The following is a 19,904-nucleotide window of genomic DNA, read 5'->3' on the forward strand; positions in this document are numbered from 1 at the left end:
GGGGGGGGGGGGGTGGCGTCTTTGCATGCGAATAACTTCAACGAATTTTACCGAGCTGCAGCGGAAACGCAGATACCTCTTCCACTTTGTCTCCCGTTTCTCTTTCAATTCTCTTCGCCATTCTATATCCTTTCTCTCCTTCTCTCGCTTCCCATGTGTATATCCCATGTGTACCACGCACGAGTGCACGCTCTCCCCGTGCCCCGCTTATTCCTCGCTCGGTTTGTTCGCACGTGTATCCCTGCAGGATTGTGCTCTGTCTCTCGCGAAGCACGACTCGATGAAACAGATAGATAGAGAGAGACGGGGAGAAAGAGGGACGAAGAGAATAAGAGGAGGATGGTCAAATGAGAAAGTATATTATATAAAAGAAAAAAAAGTAGAACGTAAAAATCCGTGGTCTCTGGGTATAAGGTTCAATTTTTATATCCACCGAACGGCAGTTTTACCTTCTTCGTCCAGCGTCACGACGTCCGAAGGAACTGCTAGCGCCCTCCCTTATGCCTGCTAGAAGGTTAAACGACGGAATATAAAGTAAGGAATGGCTCCCGATCTTTAACCTCCACGCCTCTATCCTTCGCGAGTGCACCACGATAACGAGGAGGAGCTCGACTTCACTGCCTTAAGGTTTATCTAAGTTTAACACCCGCTGTAATATTCCTTTAAAGCAGCAGCAGCGGCTCCTGCGAGGACATTAAGCTCGGGATCTTCGCAGGCTGGAAGCAGAGGCCAAGAGGACAATCAAAGCTGGAAATCAACGTTTCGCAATCGTCTCTGTAATCGGGAGTGCTACGAGCTGAGACAAAAATTTATCTAAGATCCCAAGGCAAGTTAACCGGGAAATTCGTAACCACGTGCGCTGTGACCTCGGGATTATTTTCGGGTATATTTTTTGGATTTATCGTAATATAGATAATTTGCAAAATATAAAGACAATCGAATCTCCATCAGCACGAGAACGGTAAGTATTGAAGATGCGAAGGGTTATCGACGCAAGGGATGCAACTCCGTCAGACAGCTCCCTACTATTTCTGGCTTGTCTGACAGGCGTAGATAGATTTCACCCTAGAGGCAGGGGTAGGTAGATGTCGACACTGGAGGCGCTGACCGTCCGAGAGAAGGCTGAGACCTTAATTTGAAAGAAGAAAGAGAGAGAGGGAGAGAGGGAACAACATATTACCTCAGGATTGAATTTAATACCAATTATTAGAACCCTTAGAAGCAAAACAGTCTGCGCGTAGTATCCGATACTTTATGGTCCAGCTGTTCCTGCGCAGCATTCCTCGGACGAGCGAAACTGGTAAAAGTAAAAAAAAAAGTTCAAAGGCTGCTGCAGGGCATTAGGATACGTCAAATGGAACACCAATTCTCGATCAATATCACCACGTGCTTCGAGCAGAACCCAAGCGCCAAGGGGCGTACGACGGAGCATCGTCGAGAGGCTGTTCACGAGTTTATCCGGCCGCTCCATTACCTATTGGACTTTCCGCGGAACTTTCCCATAGAGAAACCTTTCGACGGGGAAGAAGTTAGGTCGGTGCCCTTTGGGAACGTCCTCGATATTTCGACACTTATCTGCGAGCAGGTCCTGAGTTTTGCAGGCACGGGCAAAGGTAGAGCAAAAGACACGGCAGGCCTCAGGCTTTGTATACATATATACAGGGTGACTCACAACAAACGCACTAGCTGAAGTTGGACGCAATTGAACGATTGCTTTAGTGGAGACAGTGTGAGCTTGTTAAAAAAAAAAATGAAAGATTCTTCTTAACTTTCATATCTTTAATGACATCATGCTTTTCCAATTGATGATATCTACGTATTGTACGTAAATAAGTTATAACTATAGTAATAGTCTTTTGCATGGACAACCACAATTTTCTCTAAACCCCGAAGAAGATGCAGGTACGCTGTATGTCTGTGTAGCAAAGTATACCGTTACGTAATACCGAAACCGTGAAAACTTTTATCTTTATCGCCACCTGAGAAACTTTCCCAGGGTTTGAGAGTTTAACGTTTACAGTGTCCTGTCCGGTAGGTACTTCTCGCTGCAGCAGATAAATTTTCAAGGAAATATACTCGTAGTTGATATAGGGGAAAGAGACGAGGAAAATCGAACCGCGGCGATTGCAATGCCGATAAACGATTCCATCCCATTTTTCTTCTCTCCACTCTCGGACAATCGAGACCATTGTCGGGCTTCCAGAAAGGGAAACAGGGATTCGGGACGCCTGGGCGTCGAGATGCTCGTGTTAGTCGCGATAGTCGAGTACAGTACAGTGTATGGGAACAGAGTGGAAAAGAGAACTTGGTGAAAGGGCAACGCGGAGGCTTCTATAGAAAAGCGATAAAATCGATAAATGATCGATGTTATTCAATGGGTTCATGGTATTTCTTCATTTGTATGCAATTTTCAAAAGCCCGCTCGCCTAAAATTAGTGACTAAGTAAAAAATACCTGCGCTTGAATTCTCATTAAAAATATTCGTTAATTGGATTCTTTGTTGATAGCGGATTGAAAATTGGCTTTTGAAAATACTTTTTTTCTCTCGTGTTTTATTATTATCGCCGCGCTGCAGACTTGCTCCGTCATAACGTCCATTTGAAATTTAGCAACGAAAAATATTCTCGATACGATGAATTATATACATGCGGTACGAGCCATGCTTTATCTCGGGCCATCATGCGAAAGTGCATTTCCGTCATGAAAATTCGGAAGCGCGCGTCACGAGTTGCGATAAATAATTTGGTAGCGACAGATACGTCGAACCGATTCCAAGAGAGGGCAGCACCGTGTGATTTACGGCGCGTGAGGTGAAAAGGTTACAAGAAATCTAGATCCGCTTCCGGAAGTGCGAGGGTATCGATTTCTATCAGCGCCAAACGCATCGGGAAGACGTGCTTTATCGTTGATGCACATTGAATAAATACGTCCTTAACGGTACCTCGTTATACTTATAATACATATTTCCAATGCACGCTAAAAAATCCTGAATGACTTTCTACCGCTGTATGCAACCGTATATACATACTTTATGGCACATTAGATTATACAATAAAATCTCTAGAGATTAAATAAATAATAAAAAATTCATTTTCCACGTCGACCGCAGTCTGCCCTGATTACCTTACTCTTCATATAACAGCATACAGTGATAACGTTAAGCATTTCATGCTGTTATCTCTCATCGATAAATCCCTGATTACCATCATACTTAGAGTACCATGAACTATAGATATATCGTGCATATTCGAAATTAAGTTCCTTAGCTTACTCAAGGGAAAACCGATAAAGCTTATTTCCGTAAGATGCGACGAGCCGTCCGTCCCAGGAAGGAGAAAATAAAATATTGGACAGGTTGTAACTTCGTATACTGACTGTACCTAAAAGTTGTATATCCCACTCAAGGACGTTACAGACACGTGTGCATTATTACTATCGCCCATGGATACGTGAGAACGACAGAGTCGCACAGCCTATAAGAGAGTTTGTTCAGCAAGGGTGAGCGGACGAAGGAAGAAGGCGGGACGGATGAATCCAGGGGAGGATATGGGGAATCGTATCGAGAGGCGTAGATTGGCAGAGAATATAGGAAGAAAAGTGAGAAGGGCAACTCAACGTTATATCCCGGACTGACAGACCGACAGGGCAAATGAACCGGCGACAGGAAGGGCAAAACTTTTATTTCCGGTTGCGCGCGCGAACAAAACGCCAGGAATGAACGGCTGAACGAGCAGTGAGTCAGGATACTGGATTCCCGAGGGAAGAGACTTCCGCGTATGTGTGCCAACTCGTGATCCGCTCGCGGCTCTTGTTGTTATTCTTGCTGTTGTCGCTACTGAGGCTTCCGGCTCTGTAGCATGCTCCACCGTCGCCGCAGCATCCCGTTCCCCAGGTGCCCTACAATCCGTATAAACGGATTTGCAGGCTAGAACTTTTATTCGGCTGGATTATATCCGCGTCGTTTTACGAGAGCGTCCAGTCGTACGGAGGAAAAAAAAACAGAAACGAAGAGGGGAACGAGGGTTGAGCATACTATAGGTATATGTATAAAGTTGGTGTACGCTAGGTACTTGACTGGCTGCTATGGTACAGATAAATCAGCGATGACCTAACGGGCACGAGCTAAACTGTCGTGACGTTAATCCGGATACCAAGGGAAATGTACACAGTGCGAGTGCTGCCTCCCCGGCTTCCCTGAGAACTACGGATCGAATTGTTCTCGGCGAAGAGACAGTGGAGACAGGAGACGAGCGACGCTCGTGTTGCCGTTAGGACAGGAGAGCGTGGCAAATATCAAATTGGAAACTGGACTCCTGGGGTGTGGGATCGATTACGGCAATACGAGCGGATAAGACTCTCTTCATCTCTCTCTCTCTCTCTCTCTCTCTTGTACTTGAAGGTAAGTGACTCTCTCTATACGAGCAGAGTCCATTAAATCTAAAAACTTTAATTCTCTGACAAACACTACTGTTTTACTTTTTTTTTTTTTTTTTTTTTTATTTTTTTTTAATACTTCACTCGGATCATACTTCTCTTACTACAGTGAGTATTAAATCTCTTATGACAGAGACACGTGTGGGTATGTAGATTAGACATCGATTTGACTTGCAAGTATGAAGGTAATTATCGAACGCGATTGAAGGTTGTCGAAAACTATTTTAGGAAAGCTTCAATGAGAATTAACAAGGGGTAGTATTTTAGTAGGAGAAAAGTATCATTCGCCCGCGTGTGCTAATCCCAGTAAACTTCTTTTATTCGAACCTTAGCAACTCAATGGAAAGATCGTGGGTTCTAGGGTATATCGCATGTCTCGTTCCCCGCTACCGACATCAACTTAGTCCAAGGGGAACTCGACAGGGAACCTACTGTAACACCCATCTAGGTTGAACTACGTGTCACGCCAGTCAGCGTTAGGAACCCGAATAGATAGGTAAGTAGGTACGTACCTGAAACCTAAGGTAGTCGACTTGCGTAAAATCCAAGGAAAGTGAATCCTTTCTAAGCCCTTCCTTTCCTTTCGTTTCCTTCGGTTTACTTCCTCGTCAAGCAACACCCTTCTCTGCCGTCCCATAACGCTACGAGCTTTTCTACCCCCCTCGTGACCCCTTTTTAGGATTTCTCACCCCGCATGCCACTCCTTTCTTCCCTTTACTAACTCCGGTCGCACCCGATCCCACACCAGCAGCACTGCCGTCAACGTCAACCTACCCCTACCAGGTCGTTTCTACCTTCATTCGAACCTCTCTTTCCGTCTCTATATCGCTCCTTCTTCCTTGATTCTTTTTCACGAGTCTTCATACCTAGCGCAACGCCACCTACGTACGCGAACAGTTGCGAGGATTATGGAAGTTTCTTTTCACGGCGAAGCTTAAAGCACCGACCAAGGAAAAGTTCAAACCAAGGAATGGATGTATTATTCCGTTAGATTCTCACGCTCTCGTCGGTTACATCGTGCGAGAGCCATGTTCCAGGTACGTATCAAGAAATGGTCTTCGCCCAGCTCGAAAAGATTTTACGTAACTCTTGCGTCGATGCGCGATACCAATAAAAAGTCATTGAATAGATATCGTCATCCCCTATATTTCTTCTCTACTTTATTTTTCTTCTCTTTTCTCTTCGTTGGCAATCCTTTAAATCTAGTCTCTCTCTCTCTCTCTCTCTCTCTCTCTCTCTCTCTCTCTCTCTCTCTCAATTCCTATAAACAGGAGAGCACGATGGAGCGACAAGACGAGTCAATATTGTTGTTCGACTACAGAAAATATGTATACCCATACACCAATGGATAGTCTCCATGTCACAGGGGTGTCGTACGAAGGTAAGACAAAAGGGCTTTTGAAGGGATGAAAGATTTGTCCGACGATAGTTTTCCCCGAGAACGTATAAGGTCAATATCGATCACCCTTGTACCGCTTGCTCGAAGATAAAAATCCAGAGAAAATAAAGAAAGTCCCTGAACAGGTATGTCGGGGCGCAGTATACGTGATACCTACAGAGAACAAATATAAGTCACCTAGTGGTCAAACTGCCAAGGGAAAGGAACTCACATCTGATTGTCAGTCGGTATACGTTCAGCTGTTCTAGGATGGTTTCGTGGTTCAGCATTTGGCGTATAACCCAGGTAGAAATGTAATAGGGCATTCCTTATATGTAGTCGGGCCGCCAGATGAGGGCGGAAGAGGGCTAGGAGAACTGTGATGCTATCATTATTTCTTAGTCAGGAAATGATTGGACGCTATTCAGGATATTATAATTACGGTCTAAACATATCCTCCCCTAGCACAGCATAATCGAGCAGCCCTCTTAAAAAAAGCCATATTTCCTTATTCGGTCTAGGATAATGCTAACTAATATGGCTCGGATCAGGTTTCAATAAGATATCTATATTTGCGTAGAGGGCGCACTAATCGTCCTACGTTCCTATCATTACAGTACATGATGCGCTAAGCCACAGTCAGATGGCGCTATACAGTCAACTATATATTTCTTACGTGTATCAATCATTAGTCATGAAAGATGAATTATACAAAGATAATGAATTGAAACGAAAACTCGAGCGCGACAATACCAAAAACTAAAAGAATGTATTACGAAAGCAGATAAATTATAATTATAAATCTGAAGCCTATAAAACTGGTGGGCACGTAAAAACGTTCAATTCATGTATAACAGACCGAAGGTCCCCGTATATCCGGTGACTTGTCCAATATCTCTCTCAACAAGTAATCCCATGCCCAACTCTGCCGAAGTCAATAACGACGTGAATAATTTACTAGAGTAAGAAAAAGTATCAAGTGGGAGGTGAATCTAAGTTTTCACGTGCCAGTGAACATTTAACCAGACAAATTAGTAACGGTGCAAGTTCTGAAAGTTATACGGGATATGAAGTAAGGTAATTGGCAATCAAGAACAAATATTGTTCATGTACTTGAAAGTATGAAATTCAGAAAATGCATAACGATAATAGCTAATGGGAAAGAAATAAAGATTACTTGATCAAGGCTACGATAATAGCGTCGGATCGGTGACAATGAAGTTTGTCTAATTTAGCACTCGCGTGAAATACCTTAAAAACCAGGCAGGGCCCTACTCTGCTTCCCGATCGGTGCCCTGTTGGGCATTAGGGAAATTTGGGAATTCGGGAACTTCATCCAAGGAGGTTTCCCGTATCTTACGTCAGTAAAGGAGGGTCGTACTTTTTAGGTTAATCGTTGCCCGGTAAACGAGGCATCTGAGCGCTCTCTGTGTATAAAAAGAGCCCTTCGTCTTCCCTCGGTGCTCGCTTCATCATACTGTTTTATCCTAAGGGATTAATTTCCCAAGGTTTATGTATGGCTCTCCGGAAGAGAATGTATATATATATATATATATATATATATATATACACATATATATCGAGCGAATGTCTCAAAGAAAAATACGAAGGAAGATTTCAGACTGCACCGGATGTCAGAGGCAAAGACATACAAGGAGGAATATTACGTTCTCGCTTGTCGCACGCGTATCAAGACCCCAACCCTTAGACGCCCATCCCCCTAGCCTTTCGCCCTTATTTCATCCGAACGTTCCTTCAGACTTTCGTTCCTCTTGGACCTGCTCATCCTCCTCCACCCTATTCTTCTTTAAAGATCGGAGCCTCGTCAGGATCAGATTACCTTGTTGAAATAACGCCAGAGAGCGCCCCTGGCGATGCGTCGAGGACTATTAGAACACCTTGAGAAAAGACACTCTCTTAGATCTCGTATTACCACCTAACGAGATGCCCCGTAGTTCTTCGACGAAAGGGTTTTATACGATCGATACATACATAAATAGACATATCGACCATCACCCATCGCCAATAATATTCAGGCTCTATCGTCGCGTATATAATTGTATTATTCTCTCAGCGGGAACGAGACGCGTCCAGACTACCCAGACGCTCGGAACGTAAAACCAGTCTGAAAACGTGTAGAGTGTGACTAACAGTTTAGTCCTCTCCCAATGGACCCACGGTGTGTCGATAGTGAGTTATTTGCCAGAGGTCGGATTCGCCATTTCCTCGAGAGTCAGACGACGTTAAAGAGAGAAGAGAGAAGGCGAAAGTGAGAATGAGAGAGAGAGAGAGAGAGAGAGAGAGAGAGAGAGAGAGAGAGAGAGAGAGAGAAGAGGGCCCCCTCTGTGCTACCTACGTCCCTGCACACCAACCAAATGAATATTAGTGGCACCCTCGAGACCGAATTAATAACAATCGGGCAGCCACCCCTCACACGCGAATTCGGACCCGACAGAATACGCCGCTATAAAATCACCACCACCCCTTACACCTATCGACTGTAGCACAGCCAGAGTAAAGTTACGTGTCTACCTTGTCCCACTCATTCGACCCGAGGAATCACCTGGGAGTGAACCGGAAAATAAGTAAATTCCACTTTTCCGCTTCAACAAGGCATCTTCCCACGTAACGACGTATCGGAGCCAGCGAACTATCGAACTTGTCGTATCTACTGACTGGCCGCCAAAGACCATTTCCAAGGGCTCCGTGTACTCACCTGCTGAACAGTTCGTATACAGTCTATACGACATGACTTCCATAATCGATCGCCGAATAGGCAGATATTAACTGTGTGTATATGCTGCATTAAGATAAGGCAGACCCATCCAAGTGTGGAATACTGAAGGTAATCCTCAAAGGAAGATGTCATACGATATTCCGTTCTCTCGGAGTAAAGCTCGTGCTTTGTCTAACGCTCCCTTTGGATATAGTATATATACATATGTATATCCATACGTGCGTAGAAGTACATACAGGGTGTTTCTTAAACCCCGGACAGGAGACATACGGTTAGATGCGGCGTGAAAAAATAAAAATATTGGCTTCAACAAAAATACAAAATTTTAATTAGTTTATTAATTATTAAAGATTAAAGTAAGCAAATCATAAGCGCGTGAAAACTGGTAACTCCTCCTCAGTCACCGCCCATTGGGGACAGCCAATCATTTGTTTCCCCACAAAAACAGTGACCGGTGGATACGTAAATATAGTAACGTAAATAAACAAAAGAATAATGCAAAATGTTTTACGTGGGGAAATGAATGATTGGCTGTCCCCAATGAGAGGAGACTGAGGAGGAGTTATCAGTTCTCACGCGCTTATGATTGGCCTTACTTTAATCCGTAATAATTAATAAACTAATTAAAAATTTTAAATATTGTTGACACCAATATTTTTATTTTTTCACGCCGGATCTAACGGTATGTCTCTTGTCCGGGGCTTAGGAAACACCCTGTATACGTATATACCAATATGCCTATACATAAGGAAGTAAAGGTCACAGTCCTGATCAAAGAGGAAGGTCCGACCCCTGAATGATTTATCAGAGGAACGAGAGGTATAAACATTGATATGGTATACATAAGGGTAGATTCATAGAAACTGTATACCGCAACGATAGGGATACGTTGTATGACAATGCGTATTCTCCTGTTTCGCGCGTTTGACTCTTGTTATCGACCGAGCAGACAACTGGGTAGAAAAAAAAAGAGGAAATCGCGAGGCAGAGTTTATCAGGGAGGGAAAAAGATGGAGCCAGGCAATAGTTACGAGGGAAAAAGTAATTTTCGTGAGAGTATTTTCCAAGGGGATTCCGAGTATTGCAAGTGTAAGTAGATGGGTGCTGGCCTGCGCGCTATATAGTAAGGTGCAATTTATGCGAGAGCTAAGCGCGGAACCAGGAGTAAGAGAGGAGAGTCGAATAAACTGCGAGCAGATGCACCGTGGCCGATTTCCGTGGTCTCTCATAAAACTTTTTACGTGGCAACTTTGTTTTACAACCATTCGATTATTAAACCTGCATCCCCCCCGCCCCGACCTGCACCCATCGCCGTTTCCCGCATTTCCCATACTACCGCCTATCGATACTACGGTCACCCGTAGGGATGTATAGAATTAATAAAACACAGTCTGTGTCCTTCTTCAACGCCCGTACGGGATATCGCGCCTCCCTCTTCCACCTACCCCAGCAGCTTACGGTCCGTACGCACGAAGTGCGCGTGTACCCATAGACAATAGGGGTAAATTTCAATTGTCCGAACATTGCGTCAGTGGCGAGCCAGTCGCATACGAATAAAATCAGACATCCGGAACTAGGAACGATAACCGGAAGGAGATGGTAGACGGAAGTGAGACAGTTAAAGAGATAAATAAAACTCGACACGAGTAGCGTCAGTGATGGGTGGTAAGGGAATGGGTTCGAGCCCACGTCATGAAAAAATAAAAGTAGAAGTTTTTTTTTTCAAGGGGAATAAAAAAAAGAAAATCCATCAGAAAAATTGACTCAGCTCGAATTTCATTTCTGTACCATACAGCATCCTTATTACACGTAACACTTTCAATCTCAGCATTCTACTTCTTCTATGGCATGCCGTGTATAACAAGAGCCGCACTATCCAGCGTAACGTCCGACACTATAGGGACTTATCAAAGATACTTCGTGGACCTTCTCGTGTTTCACAAGCTACGCGCTTACCTTTGCCAGCCCCTCCTATGGCCGTATCCACGTTAACGTTTAATTAACGAATTCATTAAGGCGAGTTTTACGAGGCGAATCGCGAGAAGGAAGTAACGAGAAAAAAAGAGGGTAGAATATAAGAGGAGAGAGTCGAGAGGAACTGGAGGACGCGTAATTTCATTACTTACTTTCGTAGCTATCGCAGCCTTAGCTCGACTTTATAACTATATGCCATATATATAATCGGGAGCTGCCAGGATCTGCAAGCTACTCGACTCTTCGAAATAGTAACGACTAACTGTAAAGGTAACGGACGATTTGGCAAGTAATACGACGCCATATCGCTGCCATAATCGGCCGAGTCGTGTATTTTCACGAAAGGTAAGGTATGTATAGGTACACCCCTAAACCGTCTATATCTACGTATACGAAGAACATATTGAACGGTCGGTAAGGTAGATACCGCTTGAGAAAAGATATACCCCTGTGAACCTTTACGCGAAGATTTTACCTTTCGCATCGGAGTACTGTCCGTGTAGTAAAGTTTTCACTGGAGAGAGTCTCTTGCTTGCCATTAGCAAAGTTTGGCAACGATATCGATAGTTTAGGTTGTTACGTAATCCAGAAGGCGGGAAAGGTAGAAATGGTAAGGAAGCTGTCAACCACGAGACTGATGACCGTAACACAGCTAGTAACGCGTTGTGTACAGAGCGAGGAAAGTGAAGTTGGCTAACCGGTACGATTTAGCATTAAAAATTCTTTTTATACGAACGACAGCGTGAATCGCAATCTTCAAAACTGGCACACGAAAGTCGCCACTGTTATTCTCGTGGAAGCGGTTAAGCGCAGACGACGAACTGTATAAGGGAGAGGTCGAACCGTTCAATTTATTCAGAGTGGAATAGAATGGCGCTGAATCGAATTAAATATCTCATAATGCTTGTGTGTATATTTCATCGCGGCTGTCTGGCGCTTAGCCAAACTTCCCTGACACGCTAGATTTCATGCCTAAAAAGGATTATAAATTTATGTGCATTCGGGCACAAAGCCGCAGCCCCTCTGCCCGCCGCGCGCCCATATACTGGTCCTCTCGCAAACAGACACTCCAAGATTTGTGAACCGGAAATTGCTTGGTATTAGAGGCGAATTTATTTATTTCTTAGATACTGGGCTATCGTGTCTATGTCAAGGGTTTACCTTTTTTCTTCTTTTTTTTCTTTTGTCAAAAGATACAACATGCAATTTCGCAACTGTATACGGCATTGAGCTCGTGTACAACTATTTGTATGAAATTCAGCAGCTTCTAACCAGCTTTCAAATTCGGAAGGGACTTAAGTACGTATAATTGGCAAGGAGTAGCTGAAACTTGCGAAAGTACTTTGCTTGACAACGCGAGTACGTATAGGTATAGAAGTGCCGTATCCTGTGTCTGTGAATAGTATACCACTAATTTAGCGAAAACTTCATCCCCTTTGCGTATCGACCCCTTTACCTAGGAACCTTACAGTCTCGTGCCTCTACCGTAATTCTATTTAAATGTTGAGATGTAATTGGAATTTGAATTGGTTGTGAATACAACCAAACGGATTAAGTATTCGCAAACGTCAAAGTAATCTAAATAAGAAAAAAATTTTTTTGAGAAATTTCCAACAACGAAATCTGAAATATTCTCGTCGAACGACGAGAATCTCTTAATTTCGTTTATAATAAATTCTAAAGGGGTTCCGGTAGACAGATACCTACCTTTACCGACGGAGTTCGCAGTAAGCAGTAAAGCCTGATAAACGCAATTAACACTGGGACAATTAATCCAGCAGCCTATTAGCATCCCCAAATTTCACAGCGTAACTCGTCCAAAATTCCGGATTCACGGGGGAGAGAATAAGGAGTCACAAAATTAATCGAAAAACTGACAAGAAAAGAGCAAATCCCATGAATTTATTGCCTCTCGCGTTCACGCCGCGAAGATAGCCAAGCATCCTTGAAATAGCAACGGATATACACGTGGCAACGTTCAAGGCGTATAACTGTAAGGATTGTCGTAGGTTATGGTCGGGTAAGACGTAAAAGGATATACCAGATACGTGCATAGGCATTCCGTAAAGCGATACTAGCTACACGTTGCTCCTCGATAGAAACGTTTCTTCGGCCTTGATATCTCGCAACGGACCACGTGTTGTGCGCACAACATGGCGCCCACTGTCGCCAGGAGCCTTTCTCCTGCTCGACTGCTCGGTTATATATAAATCCTACAAATTCCATGGGCGTACACGTGGAAAGTCATGAAATAATGATCTCGACATATATGCAACTCAGTACGCGGCCTAAATACACTGTTTCGAAAAAACAAAAAAAAACAAAAAATTTTCACAAAAATCACATTCGCCAAAGATCATTAATTTTTTTTTTCATAATACACCCACCTTCGCATCGGACGCGGATACAGGTATTTTTGCAAAAAAAATTGATGCCTCTGAAAATTTTGTAATAACGTCAGATCACTGTCTGCCGTACTGATTCGTCGATACGTTATACGTAACGCGAGTCAGTGATGCAACGATGGCATATTCTAACGCGTCATACAATTCTATTCGGGTAGACCGCTTTATAATGAGTTTACGATTACACAGATTGACTGGACCAAAATGGGTGCTGAGTTTGCGCTACGTTACGTTGCGACTGGTAACGTATAGGTAGTACGATGACCGTACGCTATGGTCCGTTCGTTAACGACAGGAATATTAATAATGGCTGGGTATAATATACCCGTTATTGATAATGGATATAATGGCGGATGGTGCGCGGCTCGAAAGCTCAGGATCGGTATTTACGGTCACGTCGACGTAATTGCATCTCCATCCAATACGGAAATTCATGCGGATCGCGTCTAATAATACCGGAAGTGTCCTTGTGCGCGTCGATTTAACATTTGCCAAATGCGTAACAGTAGGGATACGATTGTAGTTCGTACAGTACGCGTTAATTTTGTGACGTTAATTAAACGCAAAGTAGAAGTTTTGTGGGGGGGAAAGGGGGGGGGGACAAAAGAAGAATACCGAACGAAATTCAGGGTCCACAGTAATTGCAAGCTTCTTATTGTTGGCAAACATCGACAGAAGGGAGAAACAAGCGAATCAAAAGCAAACACGACCGAACAATTGTACAATGAAGAATTTGACGAAAAAAATTTTAATTGCAATTACCCAATGTTGATTTCCGCTAGATACAATACGCAGATTTTGCTTGAAAATCAATTCGCTTCCTGATACTAGAATCATTGCTAAGATTATTGCACCTGAAGATGGTTCTGTTTATTTGATTGCTATTAATTCCCATGCTAGAACCATCTTCAGGTGGTGCAATAGTCCTGAACGATCGTGTGTATTCCGTATATATATATATATATATATATATACGGATTGCATATCATGTATAGATATACTATAGGCAATTTAAAGAGGAGTCTATCGATAATCGCGTATCTCGATGATATATGATTTCGATTGATCGATAATAACGCGTCCCATTATGTGCAATTACAATCAAATTGAATTATGTTTATTGAAAACGGATAATTGGAATTAATTATTTCCCAGTCAAAATCAAGACTTGTTTCCTATTTTTCAGAAAATCTATTGTCAAGGTAACAGCCTACAGATCTGACGCGGATTATTCAAACGAGCGATTCACATCGGGAAAATAGCGAGGTCAATGGCGGTAGAATCGCGGCTAATTAGCAATTTGCCAACGATAGCACTCTGTAGCCGATTGGCACTGGATGATCCGCGCTAGCTGTCGCTTATTACGATCGACCTAGTGACGTAATTAAATTCAAACACCGGGAAACAATAACTGACGTGAAATTGCGGGATGTTTGCGCATGCGCTGGCCCTGACAAATACATAACCTCTTTACAATTATATACTGTAACGTTTGTCGTTATTGCAATTTCGCACGCTCCTTACGAGTGTACGAAATGGCAAATGCTCGGGGCTCGGGATTTTAAGAACTTAGGCGACACTGGATTTTATGATAACGTAAGGTTACAAGTGTCTATTAAATTACCGATCGAAGGTACAACAGGCTTTGAAATGTGTGAATGATATTTGTCAAGAGTGACGTCGGTATTGCAGGAAAGGACTGTCAGAGATGCGTCCTAGCTTTGTTATTGTCTACTCACAGATCGCTCTGACCTATATTTGTGGAGCAGAGGATACGCCTATCTTAGCAAAGTAGTCCTAGTGGCGCTATGCCTGACTATTGGCTACGGGACTTTGTGGAACTTGGCTAATCACGGCGACGATAGTAGATTTTTATTTATGAAGAAAATCACAATGCTCTCCTCGGAAATTCGACAAAAATTTCTCTACGTAAAGTACTAGGCCGAATAGCATATGCTAGTATGCCAAAGTTTCGAAAAAATTTTCCAGAATATCTGAACAGTGTAATAGCGTATGCTAGTTGCTGATCGGTAAAAAATTATATGATTTATATGATCTATCCAGGAGGGCATAAATCGTGCGAAAACACTTTTTAATAATATTGATATAATAACTTGCGTTATCCTTTCGGATTTAAATCACGCTTACTCACCTGTCAAAGAAGCGATTTTTCGAATGTCTCAATTTATTCAAGAGACTCTACTTAATGATCTGAAATGACAGACGTCTTAACGAGAAGCGCTAATCGTCTATCGGAATTTATTTATATTATTGAAAGAAGGTTGACTTATGAGAAAAGTTTTTCCTCTATTAACTCTTGTTGACGCTAAAGGATTATGCGAATTATATAACGGAGTTCCTCAGCGACGAGAAAATTGCGTCATCAAGACTTCTTAAAATGATAAATCTATTCTGATCGGACGAGGCACTGCGTGAAATCAGTAAATTACGTAAAACCTTGTATTTATTGTTTCGAATCTTTCTCAAATAAAAGATGACGCATGTGCAATAGCCATTCTCTTTCATCTCTGACTTATATCAGTTAGTAACCGAGTGTCCGTATCTTTTGATAAAATTATGCTTAACGCACCTCCTCTGTGTCTCTAGTACCTGTATACTGTAGGTAAATAGTCCCGGAAACAAAGACCAATTAATCGAGAACGTAGCAGAACGATTCGGAGCTACAAAATCTAAGTCCCTCCATCAATTAATTAATTGAAAGTCCTCACCGGAGCTGGTTCGGCTAATCCGCGAAGGCCGAGAACTTTATCCAGGGGACACTGGATGCTGCACTATATCACAGCACTGCACCTCCAAAACGCATGGAGAGAATCGATAGAATTTTCTGCATATTGCGAGAGCAACGCGAGAACTACACAAGCGAGCACTTTCTATACTGTATAGGAAAGACAGATAGAAAAACTATCAACAGATAGCACGGAAGCGCGAGCCAGCACGAGGCACCTCGACCGGTGTCCCAAGATTCAGAAACTAATCATTCTGATTGGTCGAGAGCCTTATAGCCGATAACTATTATCCTCTCCCTCGGTCGTGCCTTTAAACTAAATCGAGAGCATTTCTTAGCGAATCGGTACGTAACAACTGGAGATCCTCCACGGCTGCTTCCCCAGGGCATCGGGCGACAGTTGGGCACAGCAACCGTAACTCGGGTCATTGGGTTCCTCCCCTGCCCTTAACCGTATCAAAACCTTATCTCCGCCCGCTGTACAGCCCTTGCCTCTCTCCACCGGGATACCGGTATCTCACCTGGATTTCTGCCGGTCCGCGGAGACGTCACCGTCGGGTACTCTCCTCAGGTAGCTGTACGAATCAATCCGAGAGCGCAGCTTCTGAGCAGAGTGCCGACTCGAAGGGAACCAGAAAGCAAGAACGTTATCTGAATCGGTAACTGCAGTCGCCTTGTGACCGTGAGTCCAAGAAAACGTCAGCATACATATTTATATATATTTTAGTAATATGCATGGGTCTTATAGTATACCACGTGTCATAGCAAGTATCGATCTTTTAGAGTTTTCCCACGTGGCGAAAAGTTTTTCTAAAAAAAAAAAAATAATAAAGAATCGTGGCCATTCGTTTCAGAGAGGACGGAAAGGTAAAGTGCCCCTTCTGTCCAGAGAGTATTCTTCGTTCCTTCCTAAAAAACATCCTTTTAGACTCATTCTCAACATGGGGACAATCGATTCCGAATATAAAGACAATAAAGTCAGAGTTCTCAAGATCAAAATCCCAACAATTTAATATCTCTCTTTTCGGCAAGCAAAAGAATCTGCTCACAAAGTTCACCCAATTTTATCAGATCCTGCTTTGCGAAGTATCTAAGCCATACAGAACGAACGAAATGGAAGCTTTTGTGTTGCACGTAATTCATAAATAGTCAAACAAAGGCAAAACAAGGTCTGTGCAAACGAAACAGCCACAGTAGCTCGATAGTTTATATTTAATTAGGGGAAATATTATGTATAAATAAAATATCTTTCCACGAGCTCGACGCAATGCATAAAACAATTGTAACGGTATATACAATGCATCGTTATATGTACATACATGTTGTTATATAATGTTCGTTGGTGGTTTTCGGAAAATGGCACCGCGCCTGGATTAACAACCAATCAAAGTTTACTAATCAATAAATTATCGCAAAACAAAAAGGTAATCGTTAACGGAATCGATGAGCAGATATATAAATTTAAAAAATTGCGAGGATTGCACAACACTGTCAATTATATACTTAAACAGCCAACCAAGCATCCGAATTTGTTAAAAAGTTCTAACTCCCAATGACATTGCTTTATTGAGAAACAAATGAAGTTTCGTAAGACGCAGTAGAGTACACATAAAAAATTGATAGCTAAGATAAGAATAACAAACCAAGGACCTAATCATATATTATAACACGTTAAAATGCCTTCTCGAACTTTAACCTCTCGAATCACAAGTGCAAAGACTAGTAAATAATTTCTCACGCATTTGAGCACGCAGTACCGTGACGTCACAACGGCTTTATATAAAACGAGCGACTGCGCATGCGCCGCGCCCTGGCGGTTTACGCACTAACGATAAGCCCTAATGCATTTGCTTATACAAGCAGCAGGTAGATACGTCAATTACGCGAGGCATGGCTCTACGATTCAGCATCGGGAAAGTACAAGATCTTTTACTTAATGGACGTGCACACCACGACTCGTGACCAGAGCCATGTGCAAGAAATATACATATCCAGCAGTAGAGTAAACGGTGCTATACGATATGAATGAGTCGCATTCTGCATTAGCATTCGAAGGATAAAGAGTCGTACATGAAATAGCATTATGCCAGATGACAAGATATGCCTGCCGGTTATACTGTACGAGTTACAGTGGATGCATTAAGGAATACGAAGAAATATCATTTTCGTAAGAAGTACCATTATCGACAATATCGTCATAGAACCTGGATATCAACATTTCGTGATGCTTTCCAAAGCATTAACAGTGTCACCTAACCTAACAAGAAAGAGCATCAGGTAATCGTGATAATCACGTGCGAATATTCGGACTCTGTGAAGTCTACACACAGTTATGTATCTTTGTTTTTATAACGGGAATAGCAACGTACGACAAAGTTTTCGTAAAAATAACGTTGTGGCTATTTCACGGCATGGATAGCGCATCAAGATAGAGTGTGGCATTGCACGCGAATAAACAGACGATTTAGTATCGATGCCATCAGTACTACGAGTGTGTCTATACGTATCTGGCTGGATATATATAAAGTTTCTCGTACACTTTCACCATTGCAGCGTCGGTGTAATTCATTTCGTTCGGTTTATCCGTGAGGCAGGACGCCGAACTATAAAGGGGTATTGTGTGTAGCAATGCGTGTAGCAATGGGTAGAAATGGGTAGGAGAAATAGCTCCGGGCTTGAAAGGCAGAAACGATATTCGCATACATGTATAATATGTACGGTGTGTGTGACTGTACAAAGAAGACAGATGAGGGAAGAAAGAAAAGGGAATTGTGAGAGGGGGAAGGGGGGAAGAGAGACAACAAAGAAATTTAATTGGAAAAGAACAAAGCAAAATTGCTAATACGTATAGATTGGTGTAAATTAATAAATTGATATTGCAGCTGGCATTTTGGCAACGTTACTCCATTAGACGCGGTATTTGGCACGTTCGTAAGAGCTGACGTCATAGTAATTACCAAAACCGCGCGTAACGGTAGGGCTAGGTCGTAGACGCGATGGCACATTTTGCACACCTAAGTCAAGACGCGAAAAGTTATGAAACGTGCCAAAAATTGTGACTCATTCTCGAATCACTGAGCTCCTCGGACGTAAAAGTTATTTGAGTTACGGTGGCGTTTTTAAAACACGTGTATTAACGCGTTCTTGAATACGAAACGAGTACGTAACGAGGCGTCACGACGCCTACGTACTTACCCTTTCTTGAATGGTTATGAACGGCAATTATAAATTGTATGCTATTTATACGAGGGAATTGAGGGAGGTATCGCGTATCGCACGAATCACTAAATTGCTCAATTACTTTTCTCCGAGAGGAATATTGTACAGCTGTAAAGTTCAAAATAAAATGTTCAACCATATAATAGGCATTCGTTAATTGGTGTTCATAATTCAGATTCCCCAGAAAACAGCGTCTACGTGTTTAAAAAAAAAAAAAAAAACTGAACTCCACGGCGAAAGCTTTTCACTGGATCGTAGTTAAAGTTCGAGGAGAAGAGACGAGTTTAATATGAAAATAGAACGTGTTAGAGCACCTGTTTGCTGGGTACAGACATTTAGAGTTTGAAGGTCTAAAATTAATCAAAGGAAACATGGTTGTGCTTCGGAAGTAAAAAACAGCATTATGTCACGCTTTGCAACAACGTTTGAAGTGACTTCGTTAAATGCAATAACGTGTCAAAGTTTCGAGTGAGCGAGAGAGAGAGAGGGGCGGGGCGGGGGGAGAGAGAGAGAGAGAGAGAGTAGAATAATCATGATATTCTTACGAGCCTCGCATTCCGGGGAAATATAGTTTCGAATAATTTATTCTTACAATAAATACATCCAGAATCCAAGAATCCAGAGTTAACCGTCTTGTTGTGGACGTCGTTATGTAATTGACTAACCTGGTTCACGAGAAATCGACAAGAATACCGTGCGAAAAAAATTGTAAAAATTTAATTAAACGCTACATGAGCAATGAAATTGCAATAGGATAGTCGATAACTCGTGACTCACAAAATTACGACAATCGAGAACGTAATGATATTAAAAAAAAACAAGCATCGATTGACAGCCGACCAGCTGTGCTGCTTATAACGAATGTCAATCGGTTATGACTATAGTCGTTATGAGAACCAGGTAGACTTCGGGCCCTTTAAAATTTAAATACCATAGCGCGTGAGAAGGCGCCACGTGAAAGTGGGACCCTTTGAACGTTTAAAGACCCTCGCCCAGGTTTCTCTTACTATA

At 42.5% G+C, this 19,904-nt stretch overlaps 1 protein-coding gene across 1 annotated transcript in view; it reads right to left on the reverse strand.

Annotated features, from left to right (window-relative positions):
- Positions 1 to 19,904, reverse strand: part of LOC107270878 (sal-like protein 1) — a gene marked incomplete at its 3' end in the record, with an annotated part of 232,313 nt that overhangs the window by 211,769 nt on the left and 640 nt on the right.

This window comes from Cephus cinctus, unplaced genomic scaffold, assembly GCF_000341935.2.
Source record: "Cephus cinctus unplaced genomic scaffold, Ccin1 Ccin1_scaffold0847, whole genome shotgun sequence".
NCBI lineage: Eukaryota > Metazoa > Arthropoda > Insecta > Hymenoptera > Cephidae > Cephus > Cephus cinctus.